This window comes from Equus przewalskii, chromosome 23 (assembly GCF_037783145.1).
Source record: "Equus przewalskii isolate Varuska chromosome 23, EquPr2, whole genome shotgun sequence".
Lineage (NCBI taxonomy): Eukaryota > Metazoa > Chordata > Mammalia > Perissodactyla > Equidae > Equus > Equus przewalskii.
Window position 1 is genome coordinate 6,855,315 of NC_091853.1, and position 25,605 is coordinate 6,880,919.

Genomic DNA, 25,605 nt, shown 5'->3' on the forward strand with positions numbered 1-25,605 from the left:
CGTTTGTTGTGGTGAAGCTTTATCCTGCGACGCTTCCCCACCATTCTCCTCCCTAGGAGTCGAAGAATAAAAGGTGGTGTGTTCGCGTGTGCACTTCTTCACAGCTCCAGGCATATGTCAGAGAAACCGAGGCAGCCACTCTGAGGGGGGTGGATGTGGACTTATGTGGTCCAGGTGCCATGTCATTCCTGCATCATCTCGGAATTGACCAGCATCTTTCTCGCACTCTCTCTGCGCCCCCTCCCCCAGCATCGTCTTCTGTTCCCTAAGCTCTTATTTGTCCAGCGAGTCTTTAAGATAACATGCTGAATCTCAATTATAGTTATAGATTTCTTCGTGACTCTTAATACAGAAAAAGATATAGAATTAATTTTTGAATGGGGAATCAGCATTTCATCCACTGAGCAATTCATGAGGGATTAAGTTACCTTATGGCCTTGCCTGAGGAGTGCAGACATTTGCAAAGAAAAGACCATTTGAAAACGTTATGAAAGCTGTCCTGGTGGTACGCCAGGTAGACATGTACCGCAGCCGAGAGAGTGGGCCGGAGCAGGGACGATCCAGAGATTGTGCTGTACTCTTTTTATTTGGCTAGTTAGTGATTTGGGATTCAGAAGGTTCCTGTTCCTGTTCCTTTATTTGATTAGTGTTTGATGATTGTGAAATTTAGATATTCCCACATCTCTTTGGGAATGTTAGTATCCATAAAGTGCATATTCTTTCTTCCGAGATCATGCTGTCTCTCTCAGATGTTACTCTTGGTTGTCCACCCCCCCCCCCCCCATATGAACTAGAAAGCTAAGAAACCTAATAAAAAAGTAAAATTGCTGACAGTTGGCTGTCATCTTTGAGTAAGTCAATCACTTTGTCTCAGTTTTGTCATTTATTTTGAGTGACCAGAAAAGTGATGGTAAAGCATTTTGCTGACGTCATCATAGACTTATGGTGAAGTGATGGATGGATATGTGATTTCAAAAATATACATACAACCGTCACATACTTAGGGGTTTTACTTTCTTTGATTTGTTGCCAATGAAATTCACTAAATTTAAAGCAGGGAAAGTGAGGTTTGATGACAATGTGTTTTTGGGTTTTCAAGCTCCAGGGCATTTAATATGATGCCTTAATAGACATTTAATTACTTTTTTTAAACAAATAACTTAAAGATTAAGATTTTTAAATAACTCAAATGCAATTACTGTATTTTTATGCATCTTTCATATATTTAGTTGGATGAGCCTATATTATAAATGCGTCCCTTGTGGCAAGAGCTTTTGAACCTAATCTCAATTTTATGCACATATCTCAGTTGTTCTTTCCAGGGTTTCAATCCTAACACACTTCTTAATGCTATGATAAAATTGTCCACATTTCCCCTCACTACCTATATTCTTTGGTAAAGAGAATTTTAAAAAAGAGATATGGAAGGGTGAAATATTTTAGCTTGAACATTTTTCATGATAGAATGAAAAATAGGGATATTATAAATATTAGACAAATCAGAGCATTGACCAGAATGCATTAGTAATTTGTTATACTTCTTAAAGTTTTACCAGTAATTAATTACTGTTAGAATGTCAAAGAAAATGATGAACATAGAGCGAAAGCTCATTTTAGAAATATATAAAGGCTTTATTATCTGTAGAGATGACACCTGCCTAGCAGAGCTTATATATTAGGAGAAAATTTAATTAAAAAGGTCATTTGACTTTAATAAAGGTTTCAGTCATTGAATTATTGAGGAATCTAATTTCTAATTATAGACCAACCTTAGGGAAAAAAGGAGTTCTCTATTTTGATAAGAGATTCATCCTGGGCCGAAAAAAACTACTCATCTTTACTATAAGCTTTTTCTTTTTATTACTCAGAAATTTTGCAATAAAGATAAGGTCCTCTCCTTTAAGGATGAAACTTTCCTCTTTCATATGTGGCTGTTTTCATTTTAAGAGTCTGACCTATGTGCGGTTATTGAATGCAGTCGTAAAACAAGAGATCATTTCTTGTGTAAATTAATAGTGTTTGCTCATCATTTAAGCTTGTTCTCTTCAAAATAATGATCCATTTTCTCTTCAATATTTAACAATCCATGTTTAGTGGACTAGCCGTGTCTTCTCCTCTCAGATAGTTTGTTTATATTAATTTTTTTGACACCACTGAATGAATTTGGATTTGAATGTGTTTACTTCATTTACTGTAGCTATAAAACCAATTTTGGGGTGACAAGTTTGAGATTGTTATGAATAAAATGAGTCCTGAATGAACTACTTGTTTGTGATTTTCTTGCTGAAGTGATAAATTTACATATTAATGATATAGTGTGAGTAACCAGATTGTTCTTTCGGTTGTTCAGATGAGATATATGCTGGCAGTGAGAGGCAGCTTAATGTCTGATGAATAAAAGCTGAGACTCATGGTCTCAATATAGGGGTTCACTAGCTGGCTTGGGGTCTGCCCATTGGTCTGGTTTCTGTATGGAAGAATTGAATTTATTCAGCTTCTTTCACGTCCTTTTTTTTTTTTTTACAGTGCAGTGAGATGATAATGGTTCACATTTATTTGCTGTGCATCAGGTGCTGTTCTAGATGCTTTTACATGGATAATCTCATTTATCTTCATAAAACCCCAAAGAGGGTTTTATGGGTTCCATTTTACAGATGAGGAAATTGAGATTTAGAGAGTTTGAGTAACTGACTGAAGGCTAGTTTAATTTAACCTAAAGTGGTAGAGCTGGCATTCACCCTGAGGTGTCTGGGCTCTATACCAATCCTCTAAAACCTCTGTGTCATATTGCTCCCTCCATATTGAGATTTACTAATTCCTCTGATAAATACTTTTAACTTCATTCTTTGGCCATGCTTAAAAGTACCACCTAAATAAATAAGCTGCTATATTAATGATTTTATTAATATTTATTTATATTTGTCTACCTTGCCTCATTTCACAGATGATTTGAGGCAACCCCTTGGGGGGAACAACATTAATTAAAAGATAAGTATTTGTCTTTAGTATGTTGGACATTCTTGAAGGGAGCTCTAGTATGTAATTGGGTTGTTTATTTAAGTATGTGTTTAGCGTGCATATAACTTGTTTATAGAGGTGTTAAGTGAAAACTGTACTAGTTGCTAATGTGCAAATGTTTTTTAATGATATACTTGTTAGAAACACTAGTTCTTTAATGCTAATTATATAGGCAGAGCATTCCACATTATTTTATTCTAGCCTGAGTGGTAAATAGACTTTCAATTTTGCACAGATAGAATAGGTTTTGTGATTAATTGAGACCAAATAAAAGATTTTTTTAAGTGACTATGTTGAGGGGAGATCATTTCAATGTGGGAGTATCAAATAATATATGTTTATTGAGTCGTGAGTTTTCTAAAGATGGATATATTGGTCACCAACTTAAAGTTGTTTTGCAGGAGAACCTTAAACGTGAGCCGTTTGATGCTGTTGTTGAATGGACGTGACCAGAGAGTTTCTAAAAAACCCAGAAGTCATTTATATGGCTTAAATAGACACGAATCTAGTCTTAAATCCTTTGACTGATTTCAAGAGAGTATTTAAAAATTGAGGAGGTAAGAATTTTCTAATTGCAAATGAGATTAGGCACAGAAGCATTCATATTAGTAAAACTTCTTAATTCAGAAATAGGTTTGTATTGAGGGAAAGATTTTTTTAAAATATCAAAGCATGTGAATTAGTGAATATTTTTCAACAAGTAACTTTCAAGTATTAAAGTTATTAGATAAATGGGTGCTAACAATTAAAATGTGATAATTGTTGAAAATCATGCTTCATGGTTCCCAAGCCTCTATTTAAATAAAGTATCAAAAACATGAACTTTTTTCATCCAACAATGAATTGCTAAAAACTGAAATTACAAAGATATTCTTGCTGAATTAACGTTACCTAATGTTTTAGGTTATCACAAATTCACAGTTGGTAGGATTTAATTAGCAAAGTCAAGTTAATTCTTTTTTTTTATTAATAATATCTAAGAAGCAATACAACTAGGTGAACTGGGCTGGATAAGATATCTCTGTTTTGAAATTTGCTTACGATGAACAGATATCAGAAAATGCACTTGGTTAATTTCTTTAGGAGTGAAGTTGGGCACGCAGTCATCCAGAACTTTGGAGGGATGGAAACTTCATAGCTATGCTAGAAGGTAGGCCGTTGGGTTCTCTACTAATGGAACGTACGTTTAGTATATTAGGTGTTTAGTATATTAGGTAGTACCTTTGGTAGGACTAGTAAGTGGAGTTAAATTATGGTGTTTTACTTTTTATTATGATTTATTTAATGTTAAGAGATGGCTGCAAGCAGCTCAAGGAAATAGATGGGTTTTTCCTCTCCCACCAAAGCCAAGTCCAGAGAGCCTCAAGCTAAGGTACTGTGGAATAATCCAGTTTACTTTCCTATATGGCCAAAGTTTTGCCTACCTCTAAGTCTGCTTTCCAATTTCTCACACTCTCAGCATTAATTTAAAAATCCTAACGGAGTATGTTACACCGAACACATTTATGTCAAGTGGGAGGAAGAAGGGGGTGAGTATTGGTTTAGCCTCACCGGGTGGCAGGCATTGATGCTGTTAAACACTTTTGTGCCTTCTAGGCATTACTTGTTTTCACATCCCCATGTCAATAGGGGAGGAAACTCAAGGTTAGTGAACAAGTAATTTTGCGCAGGGTCGTGTGGCTGGTAAGTGACCAAAATGGGATTTAGCCTTGGATGTGAATTCTGTTGATACTTTTGAGAAATATGGGCAAGTAAAGTCGATGAGCATGTATTTACTGAGTTCTAAGTATACTGGGTAAGAATATAGAAGGAAGTATGAATGTATAGAGGCTGTGGTATGTATAAAAAGAGTACTGACAGCATAAGGTATGAGACTTCAACTTTCAAATGAGTTTGAAAAATGAAGGCAGTTGGGTATAATGCCAACTAATTGGGACAAAATAATTTATACTATGTCAATTTATTTAATTGTGAAAAACTACAATTCTGAAATTCAATTGGGATATAAGGGGAAAGTAGACAATATATGAGTTTCTAGTGCATTTGGCAGCCGGCATCATTTTAGCTCAAGGCTGCATGTACTGAAGTATCGATGTCAAAGCAGGGAGGTAGTGATCTGTGTCTTGGTGTCTGACTTGACAACAAGGCATTGAATTTTAGGCTGTCACTTTATCACAAAGAGACACTGTATATTGGAGAGGGCTGGAGAGATAAGTAGCAGGAAAGAAAAGAGGTTGGAGAGATTAAAAATATAACTGGATACAGTGAGAAGGCTGAGAGTGGGATAGATCAGACCAACTGCTTTATGAGGACCTCCAAGGCACTAATACTTAAGGGAGATGGAATTCTATTTTCTTTTTTAAGAATGAGGCATTTACTTAAAGTAGAGGGGAAAATTGAAGACAAATGTCAAGGAAAATGTCCTAAAGGCAAACCTAAGAAGAGAATGTGTTGTTTAGACAGCAGGGAGAGTAAAGGTGGAGGGTTGACACTGTATGATTTGCATTTCTTGAGTTAAACACTGCTCCAACAGATTAGAGGTTTACTGATACCACGTTGGTGATATGTTGGTGATTTTCTTTTTGGTCATAGTTAGCTTAGCTTTTCTTTTATCAGTAACCAGGGCTGGCGTTTCACTAGGTTCTGTAAGAAACCTTCTCCTGGCTTAATTTTTGCTAACTTCCTGGAGCTATATTAGAATACAGAGAAACCAAGAGATTTGCTCAAGGTCAGAGACAGAATCAGAGTTGAATTTAGAACTTGGTGTTCAGAACTGGGAGCCCTGCATCAGTTCATTATCTTCTCTTCCTCCTGTTATTGTTTTAACCTGCCTCCCTCGCACCCTCACTGGGCCTCCTCTTTTCCCATTCCCTTCCATTGGACCAGTCTTTCCTCCTCCTTGATACTCCCCTCCATTGCTTTTGTTGATAGGACACCAGCAGTGATATTTCATTTTTTTCCCCCATACGCAATAGTCGAGGGAGATAGGGAGCAGGATTTTTCTCAGGCTTAGACCAGGTAATTTGGCTGAGATAATATACTGTAGAGTAAATTGTGACTTTTAGGGAACAGATGGGCCCAGGAAAAGACTAAATGGCATAGTTGGTGTTTTCATACATTATGAATATTTTCCCACCAGGTGGGCAAGCTGGAAAGTTGTGCCTGTGATGGTCGCTGATAGGCCTTGTTCCAACCAAGGAAAGCTTCTGAAAAGTTGTGTGTAAATAAATAATATAAATGGCAAGGTTACTATTTAAAGAAACGGGTGAACTTTTTGGTAAAATAAAACATATATTTGGGTAGTAAATCCTTACCCTTCAGTTTTCCGGTTTCATCTTCTTACTTTTTGGTGTTTGTATTCTTAGAGTGAGGTCCACTGATGTCAGAAATTATTTTAACAATTAATTTCAACAAAGTGTTAATATTGTATTAAATCTTTAATGTTAGTTGATAAGAAAGACAAGATAGTTGTTGAGGAAAAAGATGATATATTTAACCCATGAGTTATATTGATGATAACGATGCTTTAGATCTTGTTTTTCTCTAATATCCCTGATGAAACTCCTCTCTTTCCTGGAGTTTAAAGTGTGTGCCTCAGTGCTGTTTTGTGATAGTGTCTCATTTTCATTTCCCACTGCTTCAAGATCAAGATACACCCATGAGTAACACATGCATACCTATTAGAAGTGGGAGGGCTTCTGAAGGGTCTCATTATCTATTGTTCCACGGCCTTGAAATTGAAAAGACTAATCCATTTAATAAGTAATTTGATGGTGCCTGATCTTATTTATGATGTTTGTTTTCTTCGATCCTCAGAAAGCCAGTATGTTACCACACAAAATTGGGGTTCTCTTGCCTGATGTGCATAAATAAGCCAATTAATTATGGCATCAGCCTTTAGAAAGAGAGATCAGCTTTATTCTGCAAGATTCGTCTGCAGGGAGACAGGGGGCGTGTGCCGTCAGATCTGTCTCCCTGATTCAGGATTTGGGGTGAAGTTTAAGAAGTTAGAAAGAATAGGCTGGCACATGGAAACACTGGTGGGACAAGTTTTGATTGGTGGACTTCAAGCATCTATGGTAAGGTTCTAAACATTTAGCATGAGGCTCTAAACATTTATCATGAGGGTCTAAACATTTATGGTAAGGTGGGGAAGAATTTTAACACTAGATCTTCCTGAATGGTGGACCCCTCGCTTCTGATAAGAGTCCAAGGTTTAGATTCCAGTCTTGTCCTAGTCCTTTGGTTCTGTGGGGAGGAGAATCTTTGGTTCTGCGGTCATTTCAGGTCAAGATTTCTTCTTCTGCACATGCTCTTGCTATGTGACTTTGCAAACTTTCTGAAAGACAATTTCTTAATTACTCTGTTGGTGAGATGGGGTTGGTTGAACTGGTCCTAGAGGGACTGTGGTTACAAGTATTTGAAAAGGAGTCCTCATATCCTGGTGATAGAGTGCTGGCTTTGCTGACTGGTGTTTCAGTCCTACCTCTGACCCCTGCTAGTAGCACGGCTCCTCAGCAGGGCATTGGATCTCAATGGGGCTTAATTTCCTCATCTGCAGGATAAGGATAATGATACAGACTTCATTTTTTTACCTGCATGTGAGTTCTAGTAAGATGGTATGAAGTGTATGGCCTATGTTATGCATTCAATAAATGATACTGTAATATTGTGATTTATAAGAAAAATATATACTTGGTCATTCAGATGACCAAAATATATTTTGCATTTATGTTTGGTCTTTGCCCACGGTTCCTGGTTCAGAGCTCCCCAAACTGTTGGAATTTCCTAAGTGTTGAGAATGATAATGATGTCCTTTGTTATGTTAATGAGGTAAGTTTTGGAAAGCACCTAAGGATGGAGGCTGGTTCCTAGGGAAGTGGAGCCAACCATGTGATTATAGGGTTGGAGTCCCAGCTCCCAACCTCCGGGGAGAGGGGAGGGGCTTGAGGTTGAATCAGTGGCCAATGGTCAATGATTTAATCAATCATGACTATATAATGAAGCCTCCATAAAACCCAAAAGGACTGGGTTTGGCAAGCTCCTGGCTTGGTGGACATGTGGAGATTTGGGGAGAGTGGCACACCGGAGAGGGCAGGGAAGTCCTAGGCCCTTTCCCTAGACCTTGCCTTGTGCATGTCTTCCACTTGGCTGTTCCTGAGTTATATCCTTGTATAATAAACTGGCAATCTAGTAAGAAAATGTTTCTCTGAGTTCTGTGAGCTGCTCTAGCAAATTAATTGACCCCAAGAAGGAGGGTGTGGGAACCTCTGATTTATAGCAGTTGCTCAGAAGTTCAGATAACAACCTGGGCTTGCAATTGGCTTCCAAGTGTGTGTGTGTGTGTGTGGTCAATCCTATGGGACTGAGCCCTCGGCCTGTGGAATCTGGGGCCATCACCAGGTAGATAGTGTCAGAACTGAGTTAAATTGTAGGACACCCAGCTGGTGTCCCGAGCATTGCTTGTTGTCGGTGTGGTAAACCTCCTCCCCAGGTTGGAATTGGTACCAGAACCCATTTAATGGCTATTAGTTTGTCTTTTATCTAGACTGGACATTTTCTGACTATTTTAAAAACAAAAGTAAATTTAGGAGAGACAATAGATAGTAATGTGTATTTGCAAATTCTCCTTTTTGTGCATGTTGGAAAATTACAGCTGCATCAAAATACTAACTGTAGATCAGACTAACTTAGGGTGTATTTGGGCCTTCTTTAAAGAAAGCATTGCTCACACATAGTGTATTTTTTTCTTTAAACAGATGTACACAACATAAACCCCATTTGTATACTCTTCCCTCTGCAAAATTCCAAAGCACTTTTTCATTTATTCTTTTATTAATCCTTGCAATATCCCTGAGAGGATAGTAAAGGCATGTTTTATTAACTTCAATTTAGAAATGAGGAAGATTGAGCTGGAAAAAAGTTGCGACATGCTAAGGGGTTAAATGGCGAATACTGGAGATAATGAACATAATAGAATTAATAACATAGAGATAATAGAATTGAAATGAATTTTGCTGAAAATGTGTTTAGATGTTCTCCTAGAAAATACATTTTCAGGGAAGTGTTTGATTCTGTGATGGAGTAAACCATTCTTAGCGTATTTTTATCTTTGGGAAACATTAGATGAAATTGTAGGCAAAGATGGGACTAGAAATGGGAAAAACAACTAAGGGAGTCCAGCTAGAGAAGCAGGACTGCTTAGTAAGAGTATGAAGTAAGCCCAATGAACAGAAAAGATCGAAAGCCAAGGGATCAGGAAGGAAGGCATAAAAATAGTGGTGTCTGGTGTTATTAGACCTTAGAGAAGAACCAGAATTCTTGTAGTAAATATTGAAGTAATGCCCAATGACTCAATTTTCAGTGGAAAGATTCCTATTCTGACTTGACTGACATTTCCACAACTTGTTAACCACCAATTTTAGCTCTGAACCAGTTAACTGCTTCCATTCGGAACATTACATTGTCTTTGTTCTGCTAGGTATGCCTCAGTAGCTTTGTGTAAGAATAGCTTTAGGTGTCTTATCTAGAGAAGGCATAGAACTTTGTGTGTGTGTGTGTGTGTGTTTCTGTTTTCTGGTTAATAAAACTGAAATCCATTCTTGTCATATATTTAAAAGAGAGGAAGAGGCCCACAATTGATTTTCATGGATCCTAGCATTCATGATCCTCTGAATCTTTACTTCCTAGACAGCAACCATTTTATGACGAGATTTTTGTATTCTCATCTAGAAATGCCAGAAAAACTATGGGAAAGACTGTGGTCCTTGTGGGTTCAGCTTAAGAAACTACCTAATCTGTTTATATAATCCTTAAAAAAAATGTGAAATTGTGGGGGGATACTTGGTTTGATTTAGCTACTTTGAATATTATATTTTCCTCAGGGATTTTTTTTTCCGAGTCAATGAAGAAGGGAAGTGATGGAAGGATCTTGAGTCTCTTGCTTCAAGAGCAAGAGGGGGAATGGGAAGGAGGAAGCCTTGCTTAGTTGAGTGTTTACTATATTGTAGGGAGATATGAAGGAAAAATACAGATGAAATTTTACTGCTGAGAGAATTAGGAGTATTTGTGAATTATTGAGTTCGAGATGGATTTGATTTACACCCATGCTAGCTGTTCCCTGGATATTTATTGAAGGAATGCCTCAGGTAAGCTGATTCAGCGTGGCGGAAAGCAATGAGAGCTGGGGTCATTCGGTCTTTACCATCACCCCACTGGTCTTCCTCAGCTCTCTCCATCTGATTTAGAGGCCCCTTCTCAGTGGTCCTTGCTCACAGTTTGCTGCACTGGGATCTTTCTGTACAGTTGGTTGCCTTGTCTGTCTGCCCAACTATTTGCAGCCTCCATGAAGTCAGGAGCAGTGTTTCATTTGTCATTTCCCATAGCACAATGCTAGCATATAGCAGCAGCTAAATGAATGAATGAGTTATATGATTCTGCACAAGCCACTTATCCAAGCTGAATCATACCTTCTTCATCAATAAATTGGTTGAGAGTAGGGGTGGATGTTAGACTAGATTAGTGTTTTTTAAACTGTGGCTTGTGACCTATCAGTGGGACATGATATTAATTTAATGGGTTGTGACAGGCTTAAAAAAGTATCAGAGTACATTTCAGCTAGCAGTGATAAGTACTGTATTCTGAAACTTTTGTGTTAGTTGTGTATTTGTATATGTGTACCACCCTGCAATAGAAAATGTATTTCCTACTATGGTTGTCCTCAAAATTGTTGAATGTCTCTGGACTAGATTAAATCTAATGTTACTTCTAGTCATTTATTTGATGATTCTATATTTAAGTGGTAGGACATATCTTTATATTATAGAAGGTACAGTTCACACTATACCATACTATTCCACTAGGTGAGTTAAATGGAGGTAATTTTATTATTTTTATTTGATTAAGTTAACTGTCTGAATTGAAAAAGGAATATGTACATGTGATAAAAAACTCAGAGATTCCAAAAGGGTATACAGTAAAAATTGTCTTTCCCCCACTGAGGTTTCTTATGTATTAAGATGTTTCATTTACTTGCATACCTGCCAGGTTATTTCTGGGTTTATATTTTCTTTATATGACATTCCATTGGATTTTTGAGGGCAAAGAGAGTTTAGTAAACTTCTTGGGTTGTAGGTAGATGATAAAACCAGTTGAGAAAGGATATGTTTGAAAATCCTACTAGCAGATGGATTTTTTTCGTTCACTGAGTCACTTACAGTCATATTTTGGGAGTCCACTATATGCCAGAAATTATATGAGGCTCTATGTACATAGCAAGCAGCTCCTTCAAAGAACCTGATGACCCAGATGAATACAAGCATTGATAGGCACTGTCCTGTTATTACCAGAGTACCCTGGCTAACAATTGTTAGGTGAGGCTTTTGTAGAAAGTAGTTGGTGGGGTCATGATATTGTCTCCAAATATTTGAGGAGCTGTTAATTGGAGAGGGATTAGATTAACTCTGTATGTCCCCAGAAGACAGCATTAGAACAAACGGGTGAAAACCACAAGCAGACAGATTTAAACTTAATGTGAGGGAAACTGCTCAACAGAACAGTTAGGAAATGGAAATGGGTTGCGTGTGAAGCAGTAAGTATTCCATCTTCAGAAGGATAGAGGCTGGGGATTCAAGCCTGGCTGGCTCCTTGGTGTGGTGTAGATGGGAGGCAAGTTGAACAAAAGGACTTTGAAGGTTCTTTTTTAACTTAAAGTCTATTATTTGGCTGGCTGAGTGTCAGAGAGAAACCTGGCTTTAAAAAAATGTATGTTTTCGCTAGGCCATATCTAGGTAGACAAGAATTGGCAGACACGTAAAATGATAAAGACTTCCCTGAGTCCAGTTCTTTCTGGCCTTCAAAAAATAGTTGTGGATGTAAAGAAACTGGAATCTCTCACAGAATGGCTAATTCCATGAAGCAGCTGTGGAGAAGGATGTTTTAGTGGTGAACAGTATTTATTCTTTGAAAAAAAGGATAGAATAACAGCTTGATTTTAAAGTCTGTTTTTCCTAACCATCGCACTTCTTTCAGCGGTATACTAGTCTAGAAACTTATAAAAAAATCATCATTTCATCTTCTTTTTTGTTTTTAAAGTCTTCTTCCTAAATCTAATACATATTGTAATTTCCTCATTCAGAATATTTTTTAGGTCCATCCTTTCTCTTTATTCTCATTGTGACCATTCTAGTTTAGGTCCTCCCCTCACCCTTGGATCACTCTGATAGCATCCTGCTCTCTCACTCCCTCCATTTCTCATTCACCCATTCCGTGCTAGTATTGCTGCTTTCAGATTAATATTCCAATACACAGAGTTCATGTTGCTGTCCTTCTCAAGAACCTGCAGATACCACCCTCTTTTTAAATCTCAACTTGGTTTTTGAAAGGTTCTACCTATCAAGCTTTTGTTTTCCACTCCTCCCAAATGTGTTTTCCTCTCATTTTTCTCATCTTTTCTGTGTATACAGTGGTCATTTCTGATTATATAGGAATGAGCATGGCCTGGGCAGAGTGTGCTATTTTGTGACCAAAAGGAATTCAAACAATCAACTCACGTTTGAGTGCCTACTTTTGGGATGAAAAGGCAATTAAAAAGTATTTTCCCTCAACAGACTCTAATGTAGATTAGAATAGAGTGTACTCCAGAACTTGTCAAGTGTTGAGGTAAAGAACATGTACTCTGTGGAGCCAGACTGCCTGAGTTCACATCCTAGCTGTGCCACTTAATAGCTCTATTAAAAAAATGATTAAAGAAGACAATTGAGGTGATACAAACAAACTTTATTTAATACTTCATGAAGTGGACAATCTCCTTTTGGAGAATTTTAAAATGGGTAGAAAGCAAGAAGCTTTTATAGGATAAAGAATGAAGAACAGGAAGAGACAGACAGAAAATATCTGATTGGCTGGGGCCATAGTCAGCCTTATTTGGGGTGAGAAGACCCAGAGTTGGCTTGGTGTTTGGGGATTGGATGACTGAATATACGTTGTTTCTGGTCAACTGGAGCATTTACAAGGACAAAAAAGTCATCTGAGTTTTGGTTTGTTGATGTGGCACCCTGGGTAGGAACAACTCCATCTTGGGCCTAAAAATTTGTTTCAACAACTCTGTGATTTTAGGATATCACTTAAGCTGTCTGTGCCTCAGCTTCCTCATCTGTACAACGGCATAATAGTAGGATCCTTTTGTCTCTCCCTTCTAAGTTACAACTAAACAGATGTCCATTAACCAACAGAGGATTCAACAGAGGATCCCTGCACCACACAACAGGATGCCTGAGAGATCCATGCAGCTATACATCTGAAGTTGAGTAGACTGGACTCCTGGGAAGCAGTGGAACTCGGGGAGCAGCTCCTTCATCCTCCCCAGTGACAGTGGTCCAGATCATGGATCCTCACACAGCAGCCAGCGCAACTGTGAGTGGAGGTAGGGGCAGACTACCTGTGTGTGAACACTTGTAGAGTGGCAGTAGCCTGGCCCACAGGAGTGCCTACCATGCTGTGGTGGCCCTGCCTGTGTGAACACTCCCCATTGAGTGGTGGTAGCTCAGCCCACGTGAAGGTGTCTCACCAAGCAGCTGTGGCCTGGCCCAGCCCACACAAATGCAAAACAGCCAGCCAGCACAACTCTGAGCAGATGGGGTGGGAACAGAAAAAACAGCCCCTGCCTACCCTCTCCCCTCCAACAGTGGCAGGTGGATTCTGAAACCAGAAGCAACAGGAACCACAGCAAAACTGGTGACCCAGCCCCCAATGGCAGAAACTTCGATACTAGCTCCACCAGCAACAGGGGCTGTATACAAGTCCCTGGGTCCCCAGGCCCCCACCAGCAACAGTGACATCTGTGAACCCAGCACCCCTGGCAGCAGTGAAACCAGAACCCCAAGACAACCTGGGAACAGCAACACAGGTGGTGCATGGGACAGCAGGACCCGAGCCTGTGGAGAGCCACTGGAGGAACATGAGACCCAGATGACCAGAACCAAGGTAACCAAAGCTGTACCCAAATAAGAAAAGGTGATTACTACCACAAATGCCCTGGCAGAGGATCAATTCATCAAACACCATGAATAACTACAGCAACATGGCAGAACAGAAGGAAAACTCTCCAGAAACCAAACCTGAAGTCATGGAAGAGTATAATCTGACAGAGAGTTCAAAATAGCAGTTATAAAGAAACTCAAAGAGTTAAAGAAAACTCAGAAAGACAGTTCAATGAGCTCAGGAATAAAGTTAATGAACAAGGAATACTTCACCAAAGAGATTGAAGCTCTTAAAAAAAAGCAAACCCAGACAAACCAAAGAGAAATTCTGGATATGAAGAACACAGTTAATGAGATAAAAACGAATGTAGAGGGGCTGGCCCTGTGGCCGAGCAGTTAAGTTCACGCACTCCACTGCAGGCAGCCCAGTGTTTCGTTGGTTCGAATCCTGGGCACGGGCATGGCACTGCTCATCAAACCACGCTGAGGCAGCGTCCCACATGCCACAACTAGAAGGACCCACAACAAAGAATATACAACTATGTACCGGGGGGCTTTGGGAAGAAAAAGGAAAAAAATAAAATCTTTTTTTTAAAAAAAAAGAATGTAGAAAGCATAAAAAATAGAGTAGACCTTATGGAAGAGAGGATTAGTGACCTTGAATATAGAAACCTAGAAATGCTTCAGGTAGAGGAGGAGAGAAAACTAAGATTAAAAAAAAAAAAGAAGAAATTCTTTGAGAAATAGCTGACTCAATTAGGAAAAATAAGATTAGGATTATAGGTAACCCAAAGGGAGAAGAGTGGGAGAAAGGAGCAGAGAGCTTGTTCAAAGAAATGATAACTGAGAACTTCCCAAACCTGGGGAAGAAACTAGACATACAAATACATGAAGTCAGTAGAAGTCCTAATTACATCAATGCAAAAAGACCTTTGCCAAGGCGTATAGTATTAAAACTGTCAAAAGTCAATGACAGAGTGATTAGACACATGTGTGTGGTGATGGATTGTAATTAGTCTTTGGGTGGTGAACATGATGTAATCTACACAGACATTGAAATACAGTGATGTACACCTGAAATTTATATAATGTTATAAACCAGTATTACCACAATAAAAAAAAATTAAAAAATCAATGACAAAAATTAAGGGTGACAAGATGGAAGAAAATAACCTACAAAAGAACCAGCAGGCATTCAGCAGATTTCTCAGCAGAAACATTGCAGGCTAGGAGAGAATGGGATAATATAGTCAAAATACTTGAGAGACAAAAACTACCAGCCAAGAATACTCTATCCAGCAAAATTACCCTTCAGATATGATGGAGAAATAAAAACTTTCCCAGATAAATGAAAGCTGAGGGAGTTCATTGCCACTAGACCTGCCTTAGAAGAAATGATGAAAGGAGCCCTCCTACCTGAAAGAAAAAGGCAAAGGTTTACAAGGCTTTGAGCAAGAGGATAAACAGACAGACCGACTCAGAAAATTGCAGCTCTCTATCAGAATAGGTTTGCAAACACTTAATTATAACATAAAAGATAAAGGGAAAGAAAGCATCAAAAATAATTACAAATACTTCAGTTTAGTCACAAACTCAGAACACAAAAATGAATAATTTGTGACAACAAAAACATAGAAGGAGAAGAGGAAAGGCATAGAACCTGCTTAGGCTAATGGAGATGAGAGGCTATCAGAAAATGGACTGTTTCATCTATGAGATCTTTTATACAAACCTCATGGTAACCACATTACAAAAAATCAGAGCAGAGTCACAAATCATAATAAAGAGAAAACTGAGAAAACCATCACAGAAAATCACCAAACTGAAATGGCACTCAGAAATACAAGGGAAAAGAAACAGTGGACTTACATAACAACCAGAAAACAAGAGATAAAAGTGGCAATATTAAGCCCTCATATATCAATAATCACTCTAAATGTAAATGGATGGAATTCAGCAATCAAAAAACACAGAGTGGTTGGATGGGTTAAAAAACAAGACCCAACAATATGCTGCGTCCAGGAAACATATCTCAGCTCTAAAGATAAACATAGGTTCAGAGTGAAGGGATGGAAGATGTTACTCCAAGCCTATGGCAAGCAAAGGAAGGTGGGTGTAGCCATACTTATATCAGACAAAGTAGAGTTCAAGATAAAAAAAGATGAGAGACAAAGATGGACATTATTGTATAATGATAAAAGGGGCATTCCACCAAGAAGACATAACACTTTATTAATATATATGCACCTAACACTGGAGCACCAAAGTATATAAAGCAACTAATATATTTCACCTAAAAGGAGAAACTGACAGCAACACAATAAGAGTAGGGGACCTCGAAATTCTGCTTATGTCAATGGATAAATCATCCAGACAGAAAGTCAACAGAAAACAGTGGCTTTAAAAGAAACACTAGACCAGAGGGACTTTATCTATATATATAACATTCTATACAAAAACAGCAGAATACAAATTCTTCTCAAGTGCACATGGAACACTCTCAAAGCTGGAACATACATTGGGAAACAAGGCAAGCCTTAATAAATTTAAGAAGATTGAAATAATATCAAGCATCTTTTCTGACCACAATGCTATGAAGCTAGAAATCAACGACAAGAAAAAAGCAGGGAAAGTCTCAAGTATGTGGAGACCAAACAGCATGCTACTGAACAACCATTGGATTAATGAAGAAATCAAAGGAGAAATCAGAAAATACCTGGGGACAAATGAAAATGAAAACACAATATACCAAAACTTATGGGATACAGCAAAAGCAGTATGAAGAGAGAAATTTGTATCAATACAGGTCTACCTCAAGAAACGAGAAAAATCTCAAATAAGTAATCTTAAACCACACCTAAAAGAACTAGAAAAAGAAGAAAAATCCCAAAGTCAGTAGAAGGAGGGACATAATAAAAATTAGAGCAGAAATAAATGAAATAGAGACAAAAAAACAATAAAAAGGATCAATGAAACTAAGAGTTGCTTCTTTGAGAAGATAAACAAAATTGACAAACCCCTAGCCAGACTCACTAAGAAAAAAAGAGAGAAGGCTCAAGTAAATAAAATCAGAAATGAAAGAGGGGAAGTTACAACAGATACCACAGAACTACAAAGGATTATAAGACAATACTATGAAAAGCTATTTGCCAACAAATTGGATAATCTAGAATAAATGGACAAATTGTTAGAATCATACAACCTCTGAAACTGAATCAAGAAGAAATAGAGAATCTGAATAAACCAATCACAAGTAAAGAGATTGAAATAGTCATCAAAAACCTCCCAAAGAACAGACGTCCAGGACCAGATGACTACTCTGGTGAATTCTACCAAAAATTCAAAGAAGATTTAATACCTATCCTTCTCAAACTATTCTAAAATATTGAAGAAGTTGGTATGCTTCCTAACTCATTCTCTGAGGCCAGCATTACCCTTATACCAAAACCAGAGAAGGACAGCACAAAAAAAGAAAAATAGAGGCCAATATTGCTGATGAACATAGATGCAAAAATCCTCAACAAAATATTAGCAAATCGAATACAAAAATAGATTAAAAGAATTGTACACCATGATCAAGTGGGATTTATCCCAGGGAGGCAGGGATGGTTCAACATCTGCAAGTCAATCAATGTGATACACCACATTAACAAAATGAGGAATAAAAATCACATGATCATCTCAATAGATGCAGAGAAAGCATTTAACAAGATCCAACATCTATTTATGAAAAAAACTCTACATAAAATGAATGTAAAAGGAAAGTACCTCAACATAGTAAAGGCCATATATGACAAACTCACAGCCAACATCCTACTTAATGGTAAAAAACTGAAAGCCATTCCTCTGAGTACAGGAACAGGACAAGGGTGCCCACTCTTGGCAATCTTATTCAACATAGTACTGAAAGTTTTGACCAGAGCAATTAGGCAAGAAAAAGAAATAAAAGGAATCCAAATTGGAAAAGAAGAAGTAAAACTGTCACTATTTTCAGATGACATTATTTATATATAGGAAACCCTAAAGAATCCATCAGAAAGCTATTATAAATAATCAACAACTACAGCAAAGTTTCAGGGTACAAAATCAACATACAAAAACCAGTTACATTTCTGTTGTCCCATTTGCAACAACATGGATGGACCTTGGGGGTATGATGTTAAGTGAAATAAGCCAGACAGAGAAAGACAAATATTGCATGATTTCACTCATATGTGGAAGATAACAAATACATGGATAAAGAGAGCAGATTAGTGGTTACCAGAGGGGAAGGGGGTTGGGGGATGGCTGAAAGGGATAACGGGGCACATATGTATGGGGATGGTCAAAAATTAGACTACTGATGGTGACCGTGATGAAGTCCATTCAGAAATTGATAAATAATAATGTACACCTGAAATTACACAGTGTTATAAACCATTATGATCTCAATAAAATTACTGGAAAAAAAACCAGTTACATTTCTATACACTAATAACAAACTAGCAAAAGGAGAAGTCAGGAATACAATCCCATTTGCAGTTGCAACAAAATTAATAAAATCCCTAGTAATAAACTTAACCAAGAGGTGAAAGAGCTGTACACTGAAAACGATAAGACTTTATTGAAAGAAATCGAAGACATAAAGAAATGGAAAGATATTCCATGCTCATGGATTGGAAGAATAAAAATAGTTAAAATATCCGTATTGCCTAAAGCAATCTACAGATTCACTGCAATCCCAATCCGAATCCCAGTGACATTCTTCACAGAAATAGAACAAAGAATCCTAAAATTTGTGTGGAACAGCAAAAGACCCTGAATAACCAAAGCAATCTTGAGAAAAAAGAACAAAGCTGGAGGCATCACAATCCCTGACTTCAAAATATACCACAAAGTAATAGTAATCAAAACAGCATGGTGCTGACACAAAAATGGATAAACAGATCAGCGGAACAGAATTGAAAGCCCAGAAATAAAACCACACATTAATGGATGGCTAATCTTTGAGAAAGGAGCCGAGAACATACAATGGAGAAAGGAAAGTCTCCTCAATAAATGGTGTTGGGAAAACTAGACAGCCAGGTGCAAAAGAATGAAAGTAGACCATTGTGTTATGCCATACACAAAAATTAACTCAAAATGTATTAAAGACTTGCATGTAAGACCTTAAACCATAAAACTCCTAGAAGAAAACATAGGCAGTATGCTCTTTGATGTCAGTCTTAGCAGTATCTTTTCAAATACCATGTTTACTCAGGCAAGGGAAGCAAAAGAAAAAAATAAACAAATGGGACTACATCAGAGTGAAAAGCTTCTGTGAGGCAAAGGAAACCATGAACAAAACAAAAAGGCAACCCAACAACTGGAAGAAAATATTTTCAAATCATATATCCAACAATGGGTTAATTTCCAAAATATATAAAGAACTCATACAACTCAACAACAGAAACCCAAACATCCTGATAAAAAAATGGGCAGAGGATATGAACAGACATTTTCCCGAAGAAAATATTATAGATGACCAACAGGCACATGAAAAGATGTTCAGCATCACTAAGTATTAGGGAAACGCAAATCAAAACTACAATGAGATATTACCTTATGCCCGTCAGAATGGCTATAGTTAACAAGACAAGAAGTAAAAACTGTTGGAGAGGATGTGGAGAAAGGGAACCCTCATACATTGGTGGTGGGAATGCAAACTGGTGCAACCACTATGGAAAACAGTATGGAGATTTCTCAAAAAATTAAAGATAGAAATACCATGTGATCCAACCTTCTCTCTACTGGGTGTTTATCAAAGATCATGAAATCAACAATTCAAAGATATTTATGCATCTCTATGTTCATCATTATACACAATAACCAAGATGTGGAAGCAACAGAAGTGCTCATCAATGGATGAATGGATAGAGAAGAGGTGGTATATATATGCTATGGAATACTACTCAGCCATAAAAAAAGACAAAATCGTGCCATTTGCGACAACATGGATGGACCTTCAGGGTATTATGCTGAGCGAAATATGCCAGACAGAGAAAGACAAACGCTGTATGATTTCACTCATACGTGGAAGATAAACAAACTTATGGATAAGGAGACGTGCTCTCCGCTGCCTTCCTACCCCAAATATTTGCCAAAAGCTTCCTTCGTGCAGTTTCTCCAAGGCCCCTCTCCAGATGTGTACCAAAGGTACCCAGAAGGTTCCCAGAGGGGAAGGAGGTGGGAGGAGGGCAAAAGGGGTAATGGGGCACATATGTATGGTGACAGGTAAAAACTAGAGTATTGGTGGTGAGCACGATGCAGTCTGTATAGAAAGTGATGTATAATAATGTACACTTGAAATTTACACAATGTTATAAGCCAATATGACCTCAATAAAATAATTAAAAAACCCAAACTTTTGTGCTTGAAAGGACACGATAAGAACCTGGAAAGAGAACCCAGAGAATCGCAGAAATTTTTTGCAAAGCATGTATCTGATAAAGGATTAGTATCCAGAATATATGAGGAACTCTTATAACTCAACAATAAAAAGGCAAATAACCCAATTTAAAAATGGGCAAAGAGTTTAAGTAGACATTTCTCCAAAGAATATATACAAATGGCCAATAAAAACATGAAAGGATGTTCAACATCGTTAGTAACTAAGGAAATGCTAATCAAAACCACTGAGAAGTACCATTTCACACGCACTAGGATGACCACAGTAAAAAAAGATGAACAATAATATGTTTTGGTGAGAATGTGGAGAAATTGGAACCCCCATACATTGCTGATGGCAGTGTAAAATTATACAGCTACTTTGGAAAACAGTTTGGCAGGTTCTTAAAAAGTTATACATAGTTACCATAGTATCCAGCACTTCCACTCCTGTGTCTATACCCACAAGAAGGAAAATATAACTATACACATATGTTTATAGCAGCATTATTCATAATAGCCAAAAGATGGAAACAACCCAAATGCTCGTCAATTGATGAATGTATAAGCAAAATGTGGTATATTCATAAATGGAATTTTATTCAGCCGTAAAAAGGAATAGAGTACTGATACATGCTACAGTTTGGAGGAACCTTGAAAACATTATGCTAAGGGAAAGAAGCCAGACACAGAAGACCACATATCATGTGATTCCATTTATATGAAATGTCCAGAATAGCAAATCCATGGAGATAGAAAGCAGATTAGTGGTGGACAGGGCCTCAGGGGGTTATGGAATGGAGAATGACTGCTAACAGGTATAGGAGTTCTTTTTGGGGTGATGAAATGTTCTGGAATTCGATGGTGGTGATGATTGTACAATATTGTGAATATATTAAAAACCACTGAATCGTACACTTTCAAAGGGTGAATTTTATGGTATGTGAATTATATCTCAATTAAAAGAAAACCTTAAGGGCTGGATTAAATCACTTTGGGAGAGATTATGTGAAAGAGGGGAAAAGAAGAGAAGCAGGAGAAGAAAGGGAGCCAGGAAGGAGAGATCAAAGAAGTAGGAGGGAAATGCAGAGGCCGTTTAGTTAGGACTGAGAGAAAGGGCATTTTTATGGGGGTCGTGGAGCCTACGTGGGGTGAGTGGAGCAGGAAATGGGAATGAGTGAGTGGAGCCCGAGTGTGTAGACAACCCTTCTGAGAAGAAGTTGGAAGCGGATCTGGGGTTCAGGGAGGGTCCACATTTTGACAGGAGGTATTAGAGCATTTTTGTTCGCTAGTGGGAGTGACCCAGGAGACATAGGTGATCGAGGGAAGAAAGACAGGAGGAGAAGCAGGACAGACTTGAGAAAGCACAGTGGGGAGGGATCCACAGCCTCGGTGGGTGGAAGGCCTCTTGCCAGAGGAGGGGGTACCTCATCCATTGGAACTGAAGAAGCTGGTGCAGACATGAGAGGTGCGTAGAGTTGATGTGGGGAGAATAGGGAAGTTCCAGTTTGATGAGGTGACAGCCTCAGCTGGTGGTAGAGTGGGAAAGAGAGGAAGGAATAGAAAGAAAGAGGAGAAGGTTGCCAAAAAATGTCAGATCAAATGAGAATGTGAGCTCACTAGAGAAATACAGTAAAAATACATATATGAAAGTGCCCTTTTTGCAAGTCAAAAACAGTTAAATGGACTTTCTAAAGTGCAAGTTTTAAGCCACTCTTCTGGTAAAATCTCCACCCAGCTTCTTCGCATGATCTACTGTCTGCTTCACGATCTGCCATCTGCCTCTCTGTCCCTTCTCTCCCGCTGCTCCTCCCATTCACTCTGGTGTTTAGTCCTGCTGAACTACTTAGAGTTCTTAGAATGCATCAAGCCTTTTCATGTCTCCATGGCTTAAGACGTGTTCCTCCCTACCTGGAAAGCTCTTTGTGTTTCCCTTTGCCTGCCTAACTCACTTACCTTTCAAGACAGCTGTCATCTCTTCTTGGAAGCCTTCACGAAGCCCACAGGTAAAAGGTAGTCACTGAATGTGTGCTGAGAGACTGGAGATGCGTGGAGCCCTGTTGAACTGATGAGCACTTTGAACACAGAGTTCTCCAGAGAGGCAGTGTCACATTCACAGACAGCCAAGGGCTTTTGAACTTATGTGGCTTTCTGAGTTTGTTTCCTCGTTTGCAGAATGGAGATAATATACATTATCATTTTACGTGGTTTAAAAAGCGGGTTCTAAGTGTCTGGTACATAGACTCCTCAATAAATGATAGGTTTAAAAATGGTGCTTAAGCAAAGATTTACATGTAGCAAAACATGCCTAGGAGATGGCCACCACTGCGAGGATGGCAACGACACCTGCTCTATTTAAAATGCTGCATTTTCTTGGCATAACATTTAAGACAAATTATGAAGACCTATAACTGAAGGCTGTTTTTCCAAAACATAGTATTTCTTCAGAATGACTTGTGGGTTTCCTGGTTTGGCCCTGTGGGTGGGTGAATGGAGGAATACATTTGTTGTAGATGGAAAATATGTATATTCGGATCTACCCTACGTATTTTCCGTTAAGGTCTCCAGCTGCCTGAGCATTAAGGAGCTGTGCCAGTGAGGAGGACAAGACCTGGTAACTGGTTAAAAGGAGCTAACAGAGCTTACGATAAGGCTTGCCGGGGTAGAGGACAAACGCCCAGTTGTTCACAGAACAGACAAGACTGTGGAAGTGTAATGTGTTAAGTGGAGGCCCCTGAACTTGGAAAAGGGCCTTTCCTATGAAGCTGGAACCAAGAAAAGGACAAAGAGATCATAGTTTATCTATATGTAATATGCATACAACAAACACCCCTATTTGGAATGGGTACAGCATTTGTTGTTGAGTTGTCACTGTGTGGTTTTTTTATTCAGTAGCTTCTCTCTTGAAAAAATGGTATATAGGGGGCCGGCTCCGTGGCCGAGTGGTTAAGTTCGCGTGCTCTGCTGCAGCGGCCCAGGGTTCGGATCCTGGGCGTGGACATGGCACCGCTCGTCAGGCCACGTTGAGGCGGCGTCCCACATCCCACAACTAGAAGGACATGCAACTAAGATATACAACTGTGTACGGGGGGAGGTTTGGGGAGATGGGGCAGAAAAAAAAAAAAGATTGGCAACAGTTGTTAGCCCAGGTGCCAATCTTCAAAAAAAAAAAAAAAGGTATATAAATTGAACATTTGTAAATAGTGTTTTCTTAATGCTTTGCCTTATTATATTAGAGATGCTTTAATTTTCTGATTTTGCTTGCCAAAAGTTTCTCATTCTTGCTTGAAAAAATTTTTTTTCTTCTCATGTAGATTGGAGTTCTAATTTAGAGTGAGAATCTTTTTGTGAGGCTAAATTGTTTTATAATGAAATTAATCATTCTTTTATTTGCCTTTTAAAACACAGACGTTTAAAATCTCGCAGATCTTCTTAATTGGAGAGAAAGATTTCTGTAATTCATAAGAAGTTAGGTATCATCCCTGCAAACAAAACCATTTTTAAAAATTTAAATGTATTTATATCCAGCTTTTTCACAAAGGATTTGAGGTGGCTTCCTGAAATGACATTCATTCATTTTTTTTCCAACAAATATTTCTGGAGGTATAATGAAACAATAAAGTAAAATAGAAGTGAAGAGGCAGGACCAAGAAAAAGAAGTAACTAAGGTAGGACCAAGAAATGGAGAACAGAAAATTTCCAAACATAAGGATTATCACAATGCTGGAGTTGACCACATATAAGCACCCTGGTAGTCAGGAGGAAAAGTGAAATATGATCAGTTAGACAGTTTTGTTATCAGAAAGGAGGAAGAAACATTCATATTCGTACAGTTTCCTCTAGAGCTGAGTCAAAAACAATTTCTCATAATATGTAACAACAGGAGTAGCTTCCGTTCTCTGTGATCTTGCCCATTATTGGGGTTTAACTGGGCAGGTGACTTTGGGATCTTGAGCCTGGATCCCTTTCCTATATTTTCAGATGCATGCTGAGATTTCAGCTTAGATGCTCATACTTTTCTATAGATGCGTCATCTTCCCCAGATAGCTCGTTTCCTGTGTGTATCAATGGTCTTTACTGTTCTAGTAATCGACAGACCTTGAAACTTTCATATTTTATTCATCTCTCCTCTCCCCGCACCTACTAAATTTTGTGGCTTCTACTTCGGTGATGACTTGGCTCTCTGTTGGTGCTTTTCCATTTCTGTTGTTCTCCCAGCCAGAACTTACTTTCCTCTTGCCCAGTCTATTACAATAGTTTATTTTCATAGCCTCGGTTCTTCCAGTGTCAACCCCCATCTAAATCATCTTACTCTTGCCAGAGTTCTCTTAAAGCCAAACTCTAGTCATCATCACTCTCTTTTCCTACATAATAAAATCCTAACTTCTTGGCATGACATTTAAAGCTTTCTATGATCTGGCCACCACATAGTCTTTCATTCTTCTCACTCATACACCATAGGTACTATTCTCCGGAACGTTGTTTGTACCTTCTCTCCCTTATGTCATTACCCATACTGTTTCCTCCATTTAGAATGCTTTTGCTGTTCCTGTTAGTCCCATATTAATTCAATTCATTAAAATTTTACTGAGTGTTTGCTATATAGAAAGGATAGTGCTGGCTATTGTGGATTCAAAGATGAGAATGATTATTCTTTCCCTCAAAGATCTCACAAATGTATTCAGTAGAATTGGGAAGTCGAAGTTTACCTATTGCTTCCTCTCTGAAGCTTTTCTACTTTGCCAGCTTAAATTGATTTTATTTTCTTTCATGTTTTTCTTTTTAAAGCCCTCACTTGTATTTTCTTATATAGGCCTGATGGACATCTTAAATATCACTTATTATTTTATTTGCACCATTATGTTGTAAGCTTCTATGCATCATATTACCTGCATCCTTAGGTCTCTGTGCATGTTGTATTATAACTTTCACATCATAGGTTTTCAGTAAACTTTTGCAAGGTTGCACATCTGGTCAGTTGGCTGAGATGACACATAGATTCTAAGAAGTAGAGATCATTGTCTGTCAAAACACTCACACTCAGTTGTATTTTTAGAGTGTTTTAAAAGGTGCTTTTAGGTCTTATTTTAAAAGCTTAGGTGCATGTAAGGTTCTAATAAAGACCAAGCATTTTAAATCTTTTTTGGCTATGGGTGTAACTACACATGGAGCGCAGCCTTTGAAGACAGCAGGAACTCCACAC

The 25,605-nt window shown here is 38.2% G+C and overlaps 1 protein-coding gene across 25 annotated transcripts in view; it reads left to right on the forward strand.

Annotated features, from left to right (window-relative positions):
• The window catches only part of DNM3 (dynamin 3), a 565,868-nt gene that overhangs the window by 57,567 nt on the left and 482,696 nt on the right, over positions 1-25,605 (forward strand). The window lies entirely within an intron of this gene.